Source organism: Chrysochloris asiatica, unplaced genomic scaffold, assembly GCF_000296735.1.
Source record: "Chrysochloris asiatica unplaced genomic scaffold, ChrAsi1.0 scaffold00009, whole genome shotgun sequence".
Lineage (NCBI taxonomy): Eukaryota > Metazoa > Chordata > Mammalia > Afrosoricida > Chrysochloridae > Chrysochloris > Chrysochloris asiatica.
This window is the reverse complement of record NW_006408527.1, coordinates 5,732,122-5,739,804: the sequence shown is the minus strand read 5'-3', so window position 1 is coordinate 5,739,804 and position 7,683 is coordinate 5,732,122. Positions and strand designations below refer to the sequence as shown.

The 7,683-nt window shown below is 43.4% G+C and overlaps 1 pseudogene; it reads right to left on the bottom strand.

Annotated features, from left to right (window-relative positions):
• Nucleotides 1-2,450: 2,450 nt before the first annotated feature.
• Nucleotides 2,451-3,242, bottom strand: LOC102827948 (annotated as a pseudogene).
• Between the last annotated feature and the right edge of the window lie 4,441 nt (nucleotides 3,243-7,683).

Sequence of the window (7,683 nt, the reverse complement as noted above, 5' to 3'; positions counted from 1 at the left end):
GAGTCCTGGTGTGGCGCTGTTAGTTAATACACTGGACTGTAAAGTCGGCTTGGATCGTTAAGGCCGGTGGTTCAAGCTGCTCCTCGGAAACCCTGTGTACAGGGTCGCTATGAATTGGATGCTGACATCCAACGGTACTTACTAACATAACTAATTAACTCAATTTAGAATTTTTTTCAGCTTTTTTTTTTTTTTCTTTACCCAGTTTTCCCTAGAAGCTCCTCAAAGTGTGGTCCTCAATTAGCAATGTCACTGGGATACTGGTAGAAATGTAGTTTCAGACCTATTGATCAGAATCTGAATTTTAATAAGACCCTTAGCTGATTTAAAATTTGAGAAATATTGCCCTACAAATTAGCACACAGAAAGGATTCAATGCTAATGCTGCCTTTCAGAGGTGTTAAACAGCTAGAGTGAGAAAACTAAGAAGTGAGGGAAAGAAAGATGGGAAGTTGTGTGTTGTTGTTATTGTTATGTGTCATAGAATTGGTTCCTATGCATAACAACCCTGTATAGGGTTTCTGAGGAACAGCTGGTGAGTCTGAACTGCCGATGTTTTGGTTCAAACTGACCTTGCAGTCCAGTGCTTATCTTACAGCACTATACCAGGAAACATAATGTTGTTTGTTGTTGTGAAGTGCTATTGAGTAGCTTCCGAAATATAGTAACCCTGTACGGGGTTTCCTAGGAGCATCTGGTGTGCTTGAACCGCAGACCTTGAGGTTCAAGCCAACCTTGCAGTCTAGCACATTAACCCGCAGCACCACACAGGGTCTCCCAGTAAGCATAATAATGTGATGTATTTCTATTCCAGCCTTAAGGAGATACAGCAGATTTATCCAGACGTGTATATGACAAGTCTGTGGACAGGCTATCTGGAGAAACCATGCCTCAGAGCAGTACAGGAATGGAAGACAAGAATTCACTCTTCTAGAAACCTCCCATTTCCTGTTTCTCATTGCTACCCTACGGGAAGTTATTTCCAGACTTCTGATTACATCACTCAGTCTGGGGGCCGTTCCAAAGGCAGATTTTACATCCTATTGCATGGACTTTCATCCAAGTCTGGAAGTCACAAGTTGTTGTTGTTGTTAGGTGCTGTTGAGTCAGTTCCAACTCATAGCAACCTTATACACAACAGAACAAAACAATGCCCAGTCCTCTAAGCCCTACAATGTGGAGAGTGAAGCGTTCAGCTGATAAAAAGAGAGGGCATATGCACAAGAACACCCACACTTGCAGATAATACCCTCTTGACCTGGCTTCAATGACTGGATGATCAGAGCTCAACCAGAAGAAGAAGAGGAAAATAAGAGTAATCTGATACAATTTGATGAACTTGACCTACACCTATGGATGCAGTAGCTCAAAAAAGGGAACATATCTTTACAGCAAGAATCATTCCCACCCCCTCCACACACAGAGAGACAGGGATGGGCAACTTGGACATTGGCTACCCAAAATGGGGGGTGGGGGTGGGCTACAAAGGCAAGAAGTGACTGGCTTACAAGCTTTCAAGAGGGAACCCAGAGCCAGGGTGCCTTGAGGAAGGCAGAATCTCCAGTGAGTAGTATCCAATCTGTCTAGGCGGAGCTGATGAAATGAAATGCAGATGTGTCTCTTGTGATCCAATAGTGAATAACTGTTATCAGGACTGATTTTGAGAGTTGGAAATGTAAAGGTAGATGTTTTATAGCAAGGAAGGGAGTGATTAACTTTCCAGTTTAGGAGCGGAGGTCCCTAGGACCATCAACGGAGAAGAGCCGAGAGCGGGACCCTACCCAGAGGAACAGTGATGCCTGAGATGGAGGCAGAGACGATGACGTGGAGCGATGGAGGAGCTGGGGACTTTAGATCCAGAGAGGGAGAGAGACTGTGTGCTGAAGACAGGGGTGGGGGGGGGGGGGTGGTGTAGGGGGCAGGCTTGCAGGGTATACCCTTTGGTTGGTTGATGATACATGGAAGGGATTGTAACCATGACAATGAAATGATATACGATAGAATGAATGTAAAACTAATGTGCTGCCATATAAACTATCATATAATTCACAATAAAACATTTAAAAAAAAAAAATTGCCCAGTCCTGTGTCACCCTCACAAACGTTGTTAAGCTTGAGCGCATTGCTGCTGTCACTGTGCCAAACCATCTTCTTGGGTTTCTTCCTCTTTTTTGCTGACCCTCCACTTTACCAAGCATGATGTCCTCCTCCAAGTACTGGTCTCCTGATAACTGAGGTATGAGAAATGATGTCTGGCCATCCTGGCTTCTAAGAAGCATTCTGGTTGTACTTCTTCCAAACAGATTTGTTTGTTCTTCTAGCAGTCCATGATTCTTTTAATATTTTTCTCCAACACCATAACTCAAATGTATCAATTCTTCTACATTCTTCCTTATTCAACTTTCACATACTTTTTTTTTTTTGTGTGTGTGTGTGTTTAATATCTTTAATTATGTAAAGATTTGTTCATTCACATGTCCTAGAGAACTGCTCTGCTTGGCAGCCAGTCTCTTATCTCTCTCTTCCTAGGGGAAGAGAAATCCATGGTTTATTGCCCTTGCCAATAACGAAAATGTTGGAAAGTTGGGTGGCAAAGCTGTTGCCATTGGCATCTTTCACATGAACCACATCAAAAGAGCCAGGATGTCTCTGTTAGTGATCACACCAATTCTTCCCAAGTTGGCACCTCCAGTCACCATACATAGGTTACCAGTGTCAAACTTGATGAAATCAGTCATCTTTCCAGTCGCCAAATCAATCTGAATGGTATCATTCACCTTGATGAGGGGATCAGGGTAGCGTTTGGTACGAGCATCATGAGTTACCAGATGGGGGATTCCTTTTGTGCCCACAAAGATCTTTCTTACTTTGCACAACTTGTACTTCGCCTGCTCAGGTGTAATACGATGAACAGCAAATAGACCCTTGGTGTCACAGACCAGACGGAAATGTTCTCCGGTTTTGTCAATGCTGATAACATCCATAAAACCAGCAGGATATGTTATATCAGTTCGGACTTTGTCATCAATCTTAATGAACCGCTGCATACAGATCTTTTTAACTTCATCTCCTGTCAAGGCATACTTAAGTCTGTTCCTTAAGAAAATGATCAGTGGGAGGCATTCTCTCAGTTTGTGGGGGCCAGTGGATGGGTGAGGAACAAACACAACAGTCAATTTGTCCAGCATCCAATGCTTGGGGACAGCCACACGCTTAAGATGTTTCTTGGGACCACGAGCCATGGCAGCGCTGAGCAGGAAAGAGCTCACATACACTTTTACAATGAGGGAAGTGCAGTCAGTGAGATGAAACAAAATGTGTCTGGCCTGTTAGATGTAAAACTGATGATTTGCTCTGTAAAGCCTCCCCCAATTCACAAGAAAAAGCTTTAAAAAAGAAGACGTAAATGGATAAGCTGCTGTGTAAGATTTTGGATTGCAGTGCTGGTTGAAGCTCTGCTGGCAATTAAAGCCCATATTATAGTGCCTGGTGTGGCGCTGTGGGTTAATGCGCTGGACTGCAAAGTCAGTTTGAACTGCAAGGGTGGTGGTTCAAGCTCACCAGTTCCTTCTTGGAAATCCTCTACAGGGTCGCTATGGGTCAGAACCAACTCGATGGCATTTAACAACAATAACAGTGCATATATTGATTCTGGTAAAGGAGCCCTTGTAGCATAGTGGACTACAAGCTGGGCTGCTAAGCGCAAGGTCAATAGTTTGAATCTACTAATTGCTCCATGGGAGAAATAGGAGGGTTTCTGCCCCATAAAGATTTGCAGCCTTGGAAACCCTATACAGTATCACTATGAGTTGGAACCCACTCGGTGGCACACAACCACCACCACCATTGATTCTGTCTGATAAAGGCAAAGCATGGGTCCCTTTAGGGTAGAAGGTATGTCCTTCCATTGCATTTGACTCCAACATCTGAATAAGGAGCTTCTGTTCTGTATTTCACTTAGAATAAAACATTCTCACTCCTTTTCCAAGAGAAGATCCAAATTCTTTCAGTTATGAAATTCCCCTCAAGGTCGTGGTCAGTCGCAATCTCCCAGAAAACCTAAGGTGAGAGAGGGTCAGTGATTCCAGCTACTGCAGCTGGGCCTGAGGTCAAAAATGACAATCATCTATCTCCCTTCCCCCCAACCCTGTTCTAGACTTCTCTCCCTTTTGCCCAACATTTCAGCTGGGTGATTCTTGCCTAATGGGATAATCTTTATCCCTAGAGAGTCTGAAGTTCTCAGTTGCATTGTCCTCATTGAATTGTAGTTGTCATTATTGTCAAATTGTTGCTTTACCTGACATAGAAGTACTAAAAGATATCCCAGTGAATTTCCTGGGCTCCCTGCCATTGTCATGTAGTTATCCTGACATTGAGAACTACTGCCCTTCAGCTCCTGTCTTTGCTTATTGGTGTGAAGTGCCCAGAGCAGCCAACAAGTAGTTGCACTTCCAGGTCAGTGTGACCCTTACCATGTACCCTGGCAAAAGCAATCTGCCCTAGAAACCAGAACTTGGACATAATGGAGTTCAAAGTTTGAGCAACAAAAAGCTCAAATTCCTCAAAGTGTGTCCCTGGTAGTAACTGTGAACAGGTCACCCCTACTCTCATCTCTTTAGTACTGCACATTGGCCATTAGTTCAAAGCATGTATTACAACCAGGAGGATTGGGCCACAACCCTGCAAAGCTTTGCCTTGACTGAGTTTCAACAGGTTTTTCTCCTACCTTATTAGATCAGTTGCTTCTGGGTCGGGGTACATGTTAAAACCAGTAGACCATGGCCATGAACACATTGTTGCCCCCTCTTTCATCATAAAATGGGTCTCTTGTTCAGGGCAAATGTTGCATTTCAATGGATAAAGTAGTCTGCAAGTTGTCATTCCATAATGGTAATGGCTGAAGTCCTGTGGGCAGGGAAGGCAAATATGAATGATGTTTAATAATGATGGTAAAGTAATATCACTGTCCCCTCCAAGGTGGAAAGTCTGATATAAATTTACCTGGCACCAGGTGTGGTGCTATGGGTTAATGTGCTGACCGCAAGGTCAGTTTGAACCACAAGGTCAGTGGTTCAAATTCACCAGCGTCTCCTTGGAAACCCTAAACAGGGCCGCTATGAGTCAGAAGCAACTATCAACAACAGATGGCTATTGGTTGCATTAAGGGATGGTGGTATATTGAGGGCTTAGCATCAGTTACTACTACTAGCAGCCTGGGCACACTCAGCAACCACTATAGCTTTGAGCCAGATCTGGCTTTGATAAAATCTGGCCCATGATTTTCCATTATGGTGACAGGTCAACCTTTTCTCACCAGCTCTCTCTACTTTCTGTTCCTGATTATACAAATCAAGCAACACCCTAAATCGCTGACCATCTATCTTACCCCTAGGTAAGGTGACCACAGGGATCAGTTTTCTTTGAATTATTCTAATATATAACTACTGACCCAAAGTAATTATTAATAGCACTCCTTTTCACGCTCAGAATTGGCCCAGTTTGATACTGTATGATTTAATGAATCACTATTAAATTTTTGGAATCTTGGTGTGGTACTGTAGGATTAGTACTGGATTAATCACAAAGTCAGCCATTCAAACCCACCAGCCACTCCTTGGAAACCCTATACAGGATCACTATGAGTCAGAACTGACTCGATAACACTTAATAACAATAACATTAAAAGTTTTGGAAGGGAATGATAATGGTATTCTGGTTATGATTTTAAAAAGAAGTACTTTCCCTTTTAAAAGAGATAAATACTGAAACATTTATATATGCAATGACATAGTGTCTGGGATTTACTTCAAAATAACCTGGGAGTGATAAGAACAGGTGAGGACAGGTTGAAATAAAACAGGTCCTGAGTTAATTATTGCTGACACTGAATTATGGTCTTTGAGAGTGCATTATACTCTGTCTACCCCAAATGTGGCCAACAGGTCAGCATCATGAGTATCACCTGGCAACTCACTAGAAATGCAGAGTCTGAGGTGTCACCCTCGGCCTACTGAATCAGAAGTTGTGATTTAATAAGATCCCAGGTGATTCAAATACACACTACAGTTTGAGAAACAGAATGATACTGTTGCTTCTATTTTTACATGTTTGACTTTTCCACTATTAAAAGTATTTAATGTTTATAAAAATAACATTGGCGATTTATAGGAAAGAACAAGGTCCAGTTTGGACAGTATGTGTTTCTTTCCCTTAGGACCACCATCTTCTATTATCCAGCACCATAAGTCCCGGTGGTAAATGTGATCCTGGTTCCCATACCACCTTGATGCCCCTTGTAATCAGTATGCCAACCTTGTCCTTTGTAGCTATCCCACTTGGACTCTGCAATTCTGAGATTTCATTATCTTCAATTATATTAGTTTGAACTGTACAGTCAGTGGTTCAAGCTCACCACCTACTCCTCGGAAACCCCATACAGGGTTGCTATGGGTCAGAACCGACTCAACGGCCCTTAATAACATGTTCCATCACAGCCTTCCCCCTACCACCAACCCTGGTTAAGAGTGTTGGATTTCCTAACAAGCTTAGATACTATGGCTCACTGGAGTGTGAACCATAAGGTCAGCAGTTCAAATCCACCAGCTGCTTCTCGGATACCACATAAGGGGGTCGCTAGGAGTTGGAACAGACTCTACGACACTTAACAACAACACCACCACCTATGGGTCACAAAAGGTTATTGTCTGACATAGTGCTGGAAGGTGAGCCCCCTAGGTTGGGAGGCACTGCACAACAGACTCAAACATACCAATGATGGTGAAGGTATCGTCTTGTTCTGACCAGGCAACGTCTTGTTCTGTTGTACAACTGTGAGTTGGAGTCGACTCGATAGTCAGTAACAAGAACAATCCAAGATCTCAGGGTCCCACTCCTTCCCTACAAAGGCTCTAACTTGGACATGGAAGACCTGTCAGAGTCATGCATTTGGTCTGCTTTGCATTAAAGTCCTATCCTAGACTTGATTTATGGCTGCAAGAAATAAGGTTCTGAACAAACAAGATGGCGGATCAGGTGGAAGTGCAGTGAGGAGTTCCATCGGCAACAACACAGAATACAGGACCAAGCAGGCTTAGGGGATGGTCCCAAACTCTGAACCACATATAAAGGAATATTTAGAAGGTTGGAAGGCTTACAACTAGGGGAATTTGTATCAGAAGCAAGAAATCCATTGCTTTCTAATTCAAGACGCTTAGCTGCTCCAGGAGCCGCCATCTTGGGTGAGACCAAACAGGGGAAGGATCCGAGCAGCCACGGATGCCTGACAGAACCACGGAGATAAAGGTGTGGACGTTCTTTTCTTTTGGTATCTGTTCATCGGTCCCTTGCTGTCTGAGCACCTCCATTCTGGTGGTGATAGGGGTGCCTGAGCTAGTGGATACCCCAGCCCTACCCTTGGAGGGTTCTACTACGCATGCGCACAGATCTCCTCGAAATTTAAAGAGACAGTTTCCACTTAAAACCAAAAGGCCATAGTCGGCCATGAACTGGTTATAAGTAGAAAAAAGGCCTGAATGGGGAATTGTGGAGCAGGACAGGCAGACCAAAAAAAGGAAATAGGCTGAAAATTAAACACTAAGTTACGTCAAAATGACCAACAGTGGCATCTTGAAATTTCTCAAGAAGAAGAGTGAAAATGGAAGCCCATTTCACATCTAGCTGGAG